Source organism: Triticum dicoccoides, chromosome 6B, assembly GCF_002162155.2.
Source record: "Triticum dicoccoides isolate Atlit2015 ecotype Zavitan chromosome 6B, WEW_v2.0, whole genome shotgun sequence".
In the NCBI taxonomy this organism is placed as follows: Eukaryota; Viridiplantae; Streptophyta; class Magnoliopsida; order Poales; family Poaceae; genus Triticum; species Triticum dicoccoides.
The window spans coordinates 105305733-105319863 of NC_041391.1; positions in this window are offsets into that span (position 1 = coordinate 105305733).

The window sequence follows — 14131 nt, forward strand, 5'->3', positions numbered from 1 at the left end:
GGCGCATGGGCCTATAGGGGCTGGTGCCCTTGGCCCATGATGGCCAAGGCGCACCCCCTACAGCCCATGTGGCCCCCCGGGACAGGTGGCCCCACCCGATGGACCCCCGGGACCCTTCCGGTGGTCCCGGTACAATACCGATAACCCCGAAACTTGTCCCGATGCCCGAAATAGCACTTCCTATATATAATTCTTTACCTCCGGACCATTCCGGAACTCCTCGTGATGTCCGGGATCTCATCCGGGACTCCGAACAACATTCGGGTTTCTGCATATACATATCTTCATAACCCTAGCGTCACCGAACCTTAAGTGTGTAGACCCTACGGGTTCGGGAGACATGCAGACATGACCGAGACGCTCTCAGTCAATAACCATCAGCGGGATCTGGATACCCATGATGGCTCCCACATGCTCCTCGATGTTGTCATCGGATGAACCATGATGTCGAGGATTCGATCAAACCCTTGTATGCAATTTCCTTTGTCAATCGGTACGTTACTTGCCCGAGACTCGATCGTCGGTATCCCAATACCTTGTTCAGTCTCGTTACCGGCAAGTCACTTTACTCGTACCGTAATGCATGATCCCGTGTCCAACACCTTGGTCACATTGAGCTCAATATGATGATGCATTACCGAGTGGGCCCAGAGATACCTCTCCGTCATACGGAGTGACAAATCCCAGTCTCGATCCGTGTCAACCCAACAGCTACTTTTGGAGATACCTGTAATGCACCTTTATAGTCACCCAGTTACGTTGTGACGTTTGATACACCCAAGGCACTCTTACGGTATCCGGGAGTTACACGATCTCATGGTCGAAGGAAGAGATACTTGACACTTGCAAAGCTCTAGCAAAATGAACTACACGATCTTTTATGCTATGCTTAGGATTGGGTCTTGTCCATCACATCATTCTCCTAATGATGTGATCCCGTTATCAACGACATCCAATGTCCATAGTCAGGAAACCATGACTATCTTTTGATCACAACGAGCTGGTCAACTAGAGGCTTTACCAGGGACATAGTGTGGTCTAAGTATTCACACGTGTATTACGATTTCCGGATAATACAGTTATAGCATGAATAAAAGACAATTATCATGAACAATGAAATATAATAATACTTTTATTATTGCCTCTAGGGCATATTTCCAACAGTCTCCCACTTGCACTAGAGTCACCAATCTAGTTACATTGTGATGAATCGAACACCCGTAGAGTTCTGGTGTTGATCATGTTTTGCACGCGAGAGAGGTTTAGTCAGCGGATCTGCGACATTCAGATCCGTGTGCACTTTGCAAATCTCTATGTCTCCATCTTGAACATTTTCACGGATGGAGTTGAAACGACGCTTGATGTGCCTGGTCTTCTTGTGAAACCTGGGCTCCTTTGCGAGGGCAATAGCTCCAGTGTTGTCACAGAAGAGTTTGATCGGCCCCGACGCATTGGGTATGACTCCTAGGTCGGTGATGAACTCCTTCACCCAAATCGCTTCATGTGCTGCCTCCGAGGCTGCGATGTACTCCGCTTCACACGTAGATCCCGCCACGACGCTCTGCTTGCAGCTGCACCAGCTTACTGCTCCACCATTCAACATATACACGTATCCGGTTTGTGACTTAGAGTCATCTAGATCTGAGTCGAAGCTAGCGTCGATGTAACCCTTTACGACGAGCTCTTCGTCTCCTCCATAAACGAGAAACATGTCCTTTGTCCTTTTCAGGTACTTCAGGATATTCTTGACCGCTGTCCAGTGTTCCTTGCCGGGATTACTTTGCTATCTTGCTACCAAACTTACGGCAAGGTTTACATCGGGTCTGGTACACAACATGGCATACATAATAGATCCTATGGCTGAAGCATAGGGGATGACACTCATCTCTTCTTTATCTTTTGCCGTGGTCGGTGACTGAGCTGAGCTCAGTCTCATACCTTGTAACATAGGCAAGAACCCCTTCTTGGACTGATCCATTCTGAATCTCTTCAAAATCTTATCAAGGTATGTGCTTTGTGAAAGACCTATGAGGCGTCTCGATCTATCTCTATAGATCTTGATGCCTAATATATAAGCAGCTTCTCCAAGGTCCTTCATTGAAAAACACTTATTCAAGTAGGCCTTAATGCTGTCCAGAAATTCTATATTATTTCCCATCAGGAGTATGTCATCTACATATAATATGAGAAATGCTACAGAGCTCCCACTCACTTTCTTGTAAACGCAGGCTTCTCCATAAGTCTGCATAAACCCAAACGCTTTGATCATCTCATCAAAGCGAATGTTCCAACTCCGAGATGCTTGCACCAGTCCATAAATGGATCGCTGGAGCTTGCATACTTTGTTAGCGTTCGAGGATCGACAAAACCTTCCGGCTGCATCATATACAGTTCTTCCTTAAGATGCCCGTTAAGGAATGCTGTTTTGACGTCCATCTGCCATATCTCATAATCATAGTATGCGGCAATTGCTAACATGATTCGGACGAACTTTAGCTTCGCTACGGGAGAGAATGTCTCGTCATAGTCAATCCCTTGAACCTGTCGATAACCCTTAGCGACAAGTCGAGCTTTATAGATGGTAACATTACCATCCGCGTCCGTCTTCTTCTTAAAGATCCATTTGTTTTCTATCGCTCGCCGATCATCGGACAAGTCTGTCAAAGTCCATACTTTGTTTTCATACATGGATTCTATCTCGGATTTCATGGCTTCAAGCCATTTGTTGGAATCCGGGCCCGCCATTGCTTCTTCATAGTTCGAAGGTTCATTGTTGTCTAACAACATGATTTCCAGGACAGGGTTGCCGTACCACTCTGGTGCGGAACGTGTCCTTGTGGACCTACGAGGTTCAGTAGTAACTTGATCCGAAGTACCTTGATCATTATCATGGTTTTCCTCTTCAGTTGGTGTGGGCATCACAGGAACGGTTTCCTGTGCTGCGTCACTATCCCGCTCAAGAGGTAGTACTTCATCGAGTTCTACTTTCCTCCCACTTACTTCTTTCGAGAGAAACTCTTTTTCCAGAAAGCATCCGTTCTTGGCAACAAAGATCTTGCCTTCGGATCATAAGTAGAAGGTATACCCTACAGTTTCCTTAGGGTATCCTATGAATACGCATTTTTCCGACTTGGGTTCGAGCTTTTCAGGTTGAAGTTTCTTGACATAAGCTTCGCATCCCCAAACTTTTAGAAACGACAGCTTAGGTTTCTTTCCAAACCATAATTCATACGGTGTCGTCTCAACGGATTTAGACGGTGCCCTATTTAAAGTGAATGTAGCTGTCTCTAGAGCCTATCCCCAAAATGATAGCGGTAAATCGGTAAGAGACATCATAGACCGCACCATATCCAATAGAGTGCGATTACGACGTTCGGACACACCGTTTCGCTGAGGTGTTCCAGGCGGCGTGAGCTGTGAAACGATTCCACATTTCTTTAAGTGTGTACCAAATTCGTGACTTAAGTATTCTCCTCCACGATCTGATCGTAAGAATTTTATCTTTCGGTCACGTTGATTCTCCACCTCATTTTGAAATTCCTTGAACTTTTCAAAGGTCTCAGACTTGTGTTTCATTAAGTAGACATACCCATATCTACTCAAGTCATCTGTGAGAGTGAGAACATAACGATATCCTCCGCGAGCCTCAACGCTCATTGGACCGCACACATCGGTATGTATGATTTCCAACAAGTTGGTTGCTCGCTCCATTGTTCCGGAGAACGGAGTCTTGGTCATTTTGCCCAAGAGGCATGGTTCGCACGTGTCAAACGATTCATAATCAAGAGACTCTAAAAGTCCATCGGCATGGAGCTTCTTCATGCGCTTGACACCAATGTGACCAAGGCGGCAGTGCCACAAGTATGTGGGACTATCGTTATCAACTTTAAATCTTTTGGCATCTACACTATGAACATGTGTAATATTACGCTCGAGATTCATTAAGAATAAACCATTGACCATCGGAGCATGACCATAAAACATATCTCTCATATAAATCGAACAACCATTATTTTGAGACTTAAATGAGTAGCCATCTCGTATTAAACGAGATCCAGATACAATGTTCATGCTCAAACTTGGCACTAAATAACAATTATTAAGGTTCAAAACTAATCCCGTAGGTAAATGTAGAGGCAGCGTGCCGACGGCGATCACATCGACTCTGGAACCATTCCCGACGCGCATCGTCACCTCGTCCTTCGCCAGTCTCCGTTTATTCCGCAGCTCCTGCTGTGAGTTACAAATATGAGCAACGGCACCGGTATCAAATACCCAGGAGTTACTACGAGTACTGGTAAGGTACACATCAATCACATGTATATCAAATATACCTTTGGTGTTGCCGGCCTTCTTATCCGCTAAGTATTTGGGGCAGTTCCGCTTCCAGTGACCCTTCCCCTTGCAATAAAAGCACTCAGTCTCAGGCTTGGGTCCATTCTTTGACTTCTTCCCGGTAACTGGCTTACCAGGCGCGGCAACATCTTTGCCGTCTTTCTTGAAGTTCTTCTTACCCTTGCCCTTCTTGAACTAGTGGTCTTATTGACCATCAACACTTGATGTTCTTTCTTGATTTCAGCCTCTGCTGACTTCAGCATCGAGAACAATTCAGGAATGGTCTTTTCCATTCCCTGCATGTTGTAGTTCATCACAAAGCTCTTGTAGCTTGGTGGGAGCGACTGGAGGATTCTGTCAATGACCGCCTCATCTGGGAGGTTAATGTTCAGCTGGGTCATACGGTTGTGCAACCCAGACATCTTCAGGATGTGCTCACTGACAGAACTGTTTTCCTCCATCTTACAACTGTAGAACTTGTCGGAGACATCATATCTCTCGACCCGGGCATGAGCTTGAAAAACTAGTTTCAGCTCTTCGAACATCTCATATGCTCCGTGATGCTCAAAACGCTTTTGGAGCCCCGGTTCTAAGCTGTAAAGCATGCCGCACTGAACGAGGGAGTAATCATCAGCGCGAGACTGCCAAGCATTCATAATGTCTTGGTTCTCTGGGACGGGAGTGCCACCTAGCGGTCCTTCTAGGACATATTGTTTCCTGGCAGCTATGAGGATGATCCTCAGGTTTCGGACCCAGTCCGTATAGTTGCTGCCATCATCTTTCAGTTTGGTTTTCTCTAGGAACGCGTTGAAGTTCATGTTGACATTAGCGTTGGCCATTGATCTACAAGACATATTTGCAAAGGTTTTAGACTAAGTTCATGATAATAAAGTTCTAATCAAATTATGAACTCCCACTTAGATTAGACATCCCTTTAGTCATCTAAGTGTTACACGATCCGAGTCGACTAGCCCGTGTCCGATCATCACGTGAGACGGACTAGTCATCGTCGGTGAACATTTTCATGTTGATCGTATCTTCCATACGACTCGTGTTCGACCTTTCGGTCTCCGTGTTCCGAGGCCATGTCTGCACATGCTAGGCTCGTCAAGTTAACCCTAAGTGTTTTCGCTGTGTAAAACTGTCTTACACCCGTTGTATGTGAACGTAAGGATCCATCACACCCGATCATCACGTGGTGCTTAGAAACGACGAACTGTAGCAACGGTGCACAGTTAGGGGAGAACACTTCTTGAAATTTTATAAGGGATCATCTTATTTACTACCGTCGTCCTAAGTAAACAAGATGCATAATACATAATAAACATCACATGCAATTATATAGTTGTGACATGATATGGACAATATCATATAGCTCCATTGATCTTCATCTTCGGGGCTCCATGATCATCTTGTCACCGGCTTGACACCATGATCTCCATCATCATGATCTCCATCATCGTGTCTTCATGAAGTTGTCACGCCAACGACTACTTCTACTTCTATGACTAACGTTTAGCAATAAAGTAAAGTAGTTTACATGACGTAATTCAATGACACGCAGGTCATACAAAAAATAATGACAACTCCTATGGCTCCTGCCGGTTGTCATACTCATCGACATGCAAGTCGTGAATCCTATTACAAAGAACATGATCTCATACATCACAATTCATCATTCATCACAACTTCTGGCCATATCACATCACATGATCAATCGCTGCAAAAACAAGTTAGACGTCCTCTAATTGTTGTTGCATCTTTTACGTGGCTGCAATTGGGTTCTAGCAAGAACGTTTTCTTACCTACGAATCACCACAACGTGATTTTGTCAACTTCTATTTACCCTTCATAAGGGCCCTGTTCATCGATTCCGCTCCAACTAAGGTGGGAGAGACAGACACCCGCCAGCCACCTTATGCAACTTGTGCATGTCAGTCGGTGGAACCGGTCTCACGTAAGTGTACGTGTAAGGTTGGTCCGGGCCGCTTCATCCCACAATACCGTTGAGCAAGAAAAGACTAGTAGAGGCAAGTAAGATGACAAAATCCACGCCCACAACAAAGTTGTGTTCTACTCGTGCAAAGAGAACTACGCATAGACCTAGCTCATGATGCCACTGTTGGGGAATGTTGCAGAAATTAAAAATTTTCTACGGTTTCACCAAGATCCATCTATGAGTTCATCTAAGCAACGAGTCTAGGGAGAGAGTTTGCATCTACATACCACTTGTAGATCGCGTGCGGAAGCTTGCAAGGTGATGATGTAGTCGTACTCGACGTGATCCAAATCACCGATGACCAGCGCCGAACGGACGGCACCTCCGCGTTCAACACACGTACGGGACGGGAGACGTCTCCTCCTTCTTGATCCAGCAAGGGGGGAGGAGAGGTTGATGAAGATCCAGCAGCACGACGGCGTGGTGGTGGATGCAGGGCGTCACAGCAGCAGGGCTTCGCCGAGACTACGAGGGAGAGACGTAACGGGGGGAGGTGGAGGCGCCAGGGGCTGGTGTATGAAGTCCCTCCTCTCCCCCACTATATATAGGGGTGCCAGGGGGGCGCCGGCCCTAGTAGATGAGATCTACTAGGGGGGCGGCGGCCTAGGGGAGGTTTCCCTCCCCCCAAGGCACCTAGGGGTGCCTTCCACCACTAGGACTCCTCCTAGGGGGAAACCCTAGGCGCATGGGCCTATAGGGGCTGGTGCCCTTGGCCCATGATGGCCAAGGCGCACCCCCTACAGCCCATGTGGCCCCCCGGGACAGGTGGCCCCACCCGGTGGACCCCCGGGACCCTTCCGGTGGTCCCGGTACAATACCGATAACCCCGAAACTTGTCCCGATGCCCGAAATAGCACTTCCTATATATAATTCTTTACCTCCGGACCATTCCAGAACTCCTCGTGACGTCCGGGATCTCATCCGGGACTCCGAACAACATTCGGGTTTCTGCATATACATATCTTCATAACCCTAGCGTCACCGAACCTTAAGTGTGTAGACCCTACGGGTTCGGGAGACATGCAGACATGACCGAGACGCTCTTAGTCAATAACCATCAGCGGGATCTGGATACCCATGATGGCTCCCACATGCTCCTCGATGTTGTCATCGGATGAACCACGATGTCGAGGATTCGATCAAACCCTGTATGCAATTCCCTTTGTCAATCGGTACGTTACTTGCCCGAGACTCGATCGTCGGTATCCCAATACCTTGTTCAGTCTCGTTACCGGAAAGTCACTTTACTCGTACCGTAATGCATGATCCCGTGTCCAACACCTTGGTCACATTGAGCTCAATATGATGATGCATTACCGAGTGGGCCCAGAGATACCTCTCCGTCATACGGAGTGACAAATCCCAGTCTCGATCCGTGTCAACCCAACAGCTACTTTCGGAGATACCTGTAATGCACCTTTATAGTCACCCAGTTACGTTGTGACGTTTGATACACCCAAGGCACTCTTACGGTATCCGGGAGTTACACGATCTCATGGTCGAAGGAAGAGATACTTGACACTTGCAAAGCTCTAGCAAAACGAACTACACGATCTTTTATGCTATGCTTAGGATTGGGTCTTGTCCATCACATCATTCTCCTAATGATGTGATCCCGTTATCAACGACATCCAATGTCCATAGTCAGGAAACCATGACTATCTTTTGATCACAACGAGCTGGTCAACTAGAGGCTTTACCAGGGACATAGTGTGGTCTAAGTATTCACACGTGTATTACGATTTCCGGATAATACAGTTATAGCATGAATAAAAGACAATTATCATGAACAATGAAATATAATAATACTTTTATTATTGCCTCTAGGGCATATTTCCAACATTTATAACTTTCAGTCGGTTTCTGCTCTCAACATCGGCAAAAATCATCAAGGTGGAATTGACCTGCGGATATTCCTCGTCACTATCCTCCTTGTCCTCGACTTTGTCCAATTCTTTTTCTTTGTCCTTGGGCTGCTTCCCTTGGAACTGCTGTATCAGGAGTCGACACTCTCGAGTGGTATGCTTCGGGTAGATGAAATTACCCTCTTCGTCTTTCTTGGTGTGGATGTGACATGGTAAATCCAACACGTCGTTTCCTTCTTTATCTTTTACTTTCTTGGGGTTCCAAGGCCCCTTGGGTTTCCCTTTGAACTTTCCTTGGTTCAAGGCCAAGGCTTCTCCAGGAGCGGCTGGCTCGGCTTTACGCTTTTGCTTCTGACTGGAATTTCCGGTGTCCTGGACGACTGACTTGTGCTTGCCACTCCGGAGCCGATCCTCTTCCTCACCATTGGCATATTTGGTGGCTATTTCCATCATTCGACTCAGAGACATGTCTCCGGTTCAACCGAATTTCAGGCTTAGCTCTCTGTACTTTACGCCCTCCTTGAAGGCACAAACTGCCTGGTGATCCGATACATTCTCTACTATGTGATGTAGCGTGATCCACCTCTGGATGTAATCCCTCAGAGTCTCATTCGACTTCTGAACACAAGATTGCAGCTCTGTCAACCCCGCCGGCTGCTTGCACGTTCCTTCGAACGTCCTGACAAACACTCGGGAGAGGTCCTCCCATGTGTAGATGCTGCTGGGTGTCAGCTGATTCAGCCATGCCCTGGCTGACCCTTCCAACATGAGAGGCAGATGCTTCATGGCCACCTCGTCATTTCCACCGCCGATCTGAACATCCACTCGTTAGTCCTCAAGCCAAGTATCGCGCTTGGATTCACCGTTGAACTTGCTGACTCCAGTCGCCAACCTGAAGTTGGGAGGAATCACCGCGGCTCTGATAGCTCTGCTGAAACACTCGGGTCCGGAGACATGCACTCGGCTGCTGGTGGGTACATCTCTGTCATTACCCTCTCTGTGGGCCCTGTTCCGGTCGACCAGACCTTGAACGATGATGGATCTCGCATCAAAGCCTAGCTCCCTGGGATCGACTGGAATTCTTCGCCCGCCACTGTACTGGCGCCTGTCATCCTGCTGTCGAGGCATATATGATCCACCCCTCCGGGGAGGAGTGGGCACTCGACGTCGATCGTTGCGATCGACTCGGTGATCATCCTGCTCATAGTTCCTGTACTGATCATGTCGGTCACCATGCCCTTCACGCCTCGGGGGTGATCTGGGGCTATGAGCTGACTGGACAGTATTTGCCGTCACGGACCTGCTATGAATCCTGTTCCGCGACTGCGACACAGCCGAATTCTGATCTCCAGCTGCTCGGAGCAAATCCCTAATCTGCATCAAGCCTCTGCCAGCCTCTGACTGGGAAGGCTGAATCGACTCTGCTATGCGTGTCACAGCTGCCAAATTCTGGATTGGAGTGCGGTATACCTGAGTCGGAGGTTTGAAGAGTTGGCGTCGACTGGAGTCTGGAATCCGTTGCCGCGCGCGCTCGTCGAGTGCCTGCTGAAGGTTCTCTAGTCGGGTGCGCTCAGCCAGGTTGGCCAAGTGCGCGTCCTCTAAGGCGCGAGCCTTGGGGGTTTCTCCAACGATCGGAGTATGAAGCGCATCCATGTTCTGGCGGCGAAGCTCTTCCCTCTGCTGCGAGTCGAGGGGCTCGGGGCGGTACTCCTCATGGTCGTGCGACGGGTCGCCTTCGCTGTTGCCTTCCTCGGTGCCAGGAAAGCCGGGGGGAACGTGCGGTCCATTGACCATCAGGACCTCCGCCTCCGGATCACTACTGTCGCATTCGGATGCAGTCTCTGCGGAGCCAGTCGAACAGGCCGTAGAGAGATTCGTCGGGCTCGATTGCCGCGACTTGGGTAGTGGTCGACTGGCGAGCCACTGCGTGCCTCACCCATCGCTGAAGCCTCGACCGACCGGAGCGCTTACGCCGGTGGGAAGCTGGGAGGGAGGATGACACGAAAACCGGCCGATACTGAGTCGACAGCTGCCGCAGAAGGACGCCGCGGACACAAGCTCGAAAGTGCGTAGCCCTGCGGACCGGGAGCGCATCCATGTCGAGCGGAGCCTCCTGCAGCCAGGCAGAGTCGTCGGCGACGAATGTGAGCGCGACGAGACGGATCTCGCGGCCCTCAACCAAAACTCCACCTGAAACCATGATGATGGGAATTGAAAAGATTGCAACTTCTCCAACAAGTTGCTAAGACACCTGCCCCAGGGTAGGCGCCAACTGTCGTGGTTCTAAGTCTGACAGTAGAATGGGGGGTAGGTATGGAGAGGCAAGATCCTAGCTATGGAGCAGTTGTGCACACAGGTATTTTACGAGTTCAGGCCCTTCTTGGAGGAAGTAACAGCCCTACGTCTCGGAGCCCGGAGGCGGTCGACTGGATTATGTGTGTGAGAGTTACAGGGGTGCGAACCCTTCTACCAGTGGAGGGGGTGGCTTATATAGAGGACGCCAAGACCCGAGCCAGCCCACGTATCAGAGGGTTAAAGTACATTAAGGTCTGGCGTTACTGGTAACGCCCTACATAAAGTGCCATCATGACCATTAAGACTACTTAATTACAGACCGTTACGATACAGAGTAGATCCTGAACTCCTGGTGGTCGAGTGAGTCTTCATGATCGAGTGTCTTCAGGTTCGTCGAGTGTCTTCTAGTCCGTCGAGTGGAGTTCCTCTTAGTCGACTGGAAGACGGCTTCTTCTAAGAGATGTCCTTGGGGAGGGTACCTTGGTCAGGTTCATGACCCTACCCTAGGTACATCACTCCAACAGTCGCGGCATGTTGTCGGCTGTTGTTGTGTCCGGTGTTGATTCCGAACTGGTATTTGATCAGTGTGATTGTTTTGGTGACCATAATCCCGCGTTGGAGCATGTCCTCTGGATCCGTAGATGGACCTGGCCGCACCGGCCTTTTTGTCCAGGAGCTCACGTAAATCGTGTGCGGCGTCAGTGGATGCTCTATCACGGCCATGAAGTGGTTGGTCCGGTCGATTGGCTGTATTGTTCTTTGGCGGAATGGGCGCTGCAGCCTCATCGTCGAATTCGGGCAGCAGCTTGTGTTTTGGGGTAGCTCTTTGTGTGGCGATCATCACCACATTTTCCTTCGGTGTCTAGCACCTTATTCCATCTTTGGTTGAGCGTATCCTGTGCGGCTTTAAGCCTTTGCTTCTACTTCTTTAGGCTCCTCGCCGTGGCCATAAGCCTTCTGCGGAGGTTATCTTGTTCCAAACGTTTTTCCGGGATGATGAATGCATCGTCAACCGGACTGTCCTCCTCTCCAAAGGTAGTTTGATGAGTTCAGCCCTCGGGATCGCTGTGATCGGGCGTCTGTTCAGCATGGCCTGGTTCTTCTTGCTCCATCGCTGGATTCATATTGTTGCCTTTGGAGTCAACCCGAGTGTCATTTTTCCTTACGCTGTTATCGCTATTTTTACTGTGACTGGACTTAGAGCGGCGCTTGCGCCGTCGTTTTGGCTTTTGTCTAGGGGGTTTATCCTCCGTTGTGTCCTTTTTGTCACTGTTTTCCTCCTTAGGCGTGTCCACCATGTAGATGTCATATGATGAAGTGGCGGTCCAGCGCCCCGTGGGCGGTGGTTCCAGATCGTCCCCTGCATCGACGTCCATACCGTCGATGTCGTCGGAGTCGAAATCAAGCGTGTCCATTAGGTCATCGACAGTGTCTATGAAGTGGGTGGTGGGTGGAAGGAAATTTTCTTCGTCGTTCGTATCCCACTCGGGCTGGATATAGTTCGGCCAGGAATCTCCTGACATAGAGAGAGACCTTAATGAATTTAGCACATCGCCAAAGGGGGAGTGCTGAAAGATATCCACGGCGGTGAACTCCATTACTAGAGCCCAATCGGACTCAATGGGCCCGGGCGCACGCGGTTTGGGACCCACATCCGGACACAAGTCCGGGGGTCCGGTGACGCAGATTCCCTTAACGGCGGAATCTGTGTTCGGCTCTACCGCCGAAGAGCATGCCGCCTCCGTGGAGGGGCCCATCCACCCGTCCTCGAACGACGCGATCTGCCCCGAATTTAGGTCCAGAGCAGCTGCAGGGGCGATATCCCGAATACTCTCCGACAACAGATTTAGGTCGTGCTCGTCGTGACTGTTCGGCGCTCCTGATGTAAGCCCGAATCCGTCGAAGATCAAGTATCTGCGGACATCGGTCGTGTAATTCAAGTTTCTGAACCTGACCTGATGGCCAGGGGCGTAGCTGTCGATCTGCTCGAGATGGCCAAGCAAGTTGGCCCGCAGTGCGAAGCCGCCTAACACAAAGATCTGTCCTGGGAGAAAAGTCTCGCCCTAGACTGCGTTGTTGAAGGTCGAGGGAGCCATCGAGCCTTACAACGACGACACAAAGGAACTCTCAATAAAAGCATCAATGTCAGTGTCAAACCGGCGGATCTCGGGTAGGGGGTCCTGAACTGTGCATCTAAGGCTAATGGTAACAGGAGACTGGGGATATGATGTTTACCCAGGTTCGGGCCCTCTCGATGGAGGTAATACCCTACTTCCTTCTTGATTGATCTTGATGATATGAGTATTACAAGAGTTGATCTACCACGAGATCGTAGAGGCTAAACCCTAGAAGCTAGCCTATGATTATGATTGCTGTTGTCCTACGGACTAAACCCTCCAGCTTATATAGACATCGGAGGGGGGTAGGGTTACACAGAGTTGGTTATAGAGAAGGAGATCTAACATCCGAATCGCCAAGCTTGCCTTCCACACAAAGGAGAGTCCCATCCGGACACGGGACGAAGTCTTCAATCTTGAATTTTCATAGTCCAATAGTCCGGTCAAAGTATATAGTCCGGCTGTTCGGATACCCCCTTATCCATGACTCCCTCACCCACCATCGTTCTTTAACTGCTGCTGCCGCCGGTGACTCCATCCTGTCAACTGATTGCCTATTTACTCAACAATCCAAAAACCTATCCGCCCCTCTCTCGTACAGGAACCGGAGGGGCGGGGTTTTGGAGACCTGCTCTCCCGTCGATCGTGTATGGCTACGGATGGGATGGAGTCACCGGAGGCAGCAACAGCAAAGGAACGACGATGGGCATAAGCGTGTAGGTGTGAGCTCGGCTCGGCTCATTCCCGCAACCCGCGGCGCGGCACGTCGAGGCGTGGCGACGTGGGCGGCAGAGGAGGAGTGCGTGGGGGCCTCTTCTCTTCTCAAGCTCCAATAGCATGTAGAAGAGAAACCCTTACAAGGAGGTCCAACTCCTCTCCATCTTCCGGTGTGGGAATAATTCCCACTACACCTGGTGCGAATAAACCCACATGGACCCTTAGAGATTTTTAGAAATTGACTAGATGGGCATAAAGCCCATCCCATATTTCATCACTTCGCATGCGAGCTCGAAGTTTTACATGTGCGGGTGGACATTCTCGTTTGTATTTTAGCTCGGATTAGACGGTGCAGTGAGGTGTGCTGTCCCTGCCAGAGGAGAGTCAAGGAGGCAAGCTGGAGGTGAGGGGCTAGAAGAGGGGAGGCATGAGCCACATGCGTGCAACTGAAAGAGTAAGAAGACCTAGTTGGCTGGAGAAAAAATAACAGAACAACGGCTGTTGGATGTTAAATGAACGGTTTGCATACGCATTGCATATAATTAGCTACTAGGGTTACATGAAAAAATTGTAATGAAAACCTCTATTCATACAAACAAAATTTGGACATGTCAAAACAAACGGTACAAAGCTCATGTGTTTCACATCTATGCTATGAGCACAAAACTCCAAATGTAACACAACCGCCACCTATACCTACCGTTTAGGTGTCACTAGTGAGATCCATCTAAGGTAAGGAACTTCGAGTCGTGGCTGCTCCACTCCGTTGAGGTCTTTTGAATTTAACTGCATTGCCTTCCCGC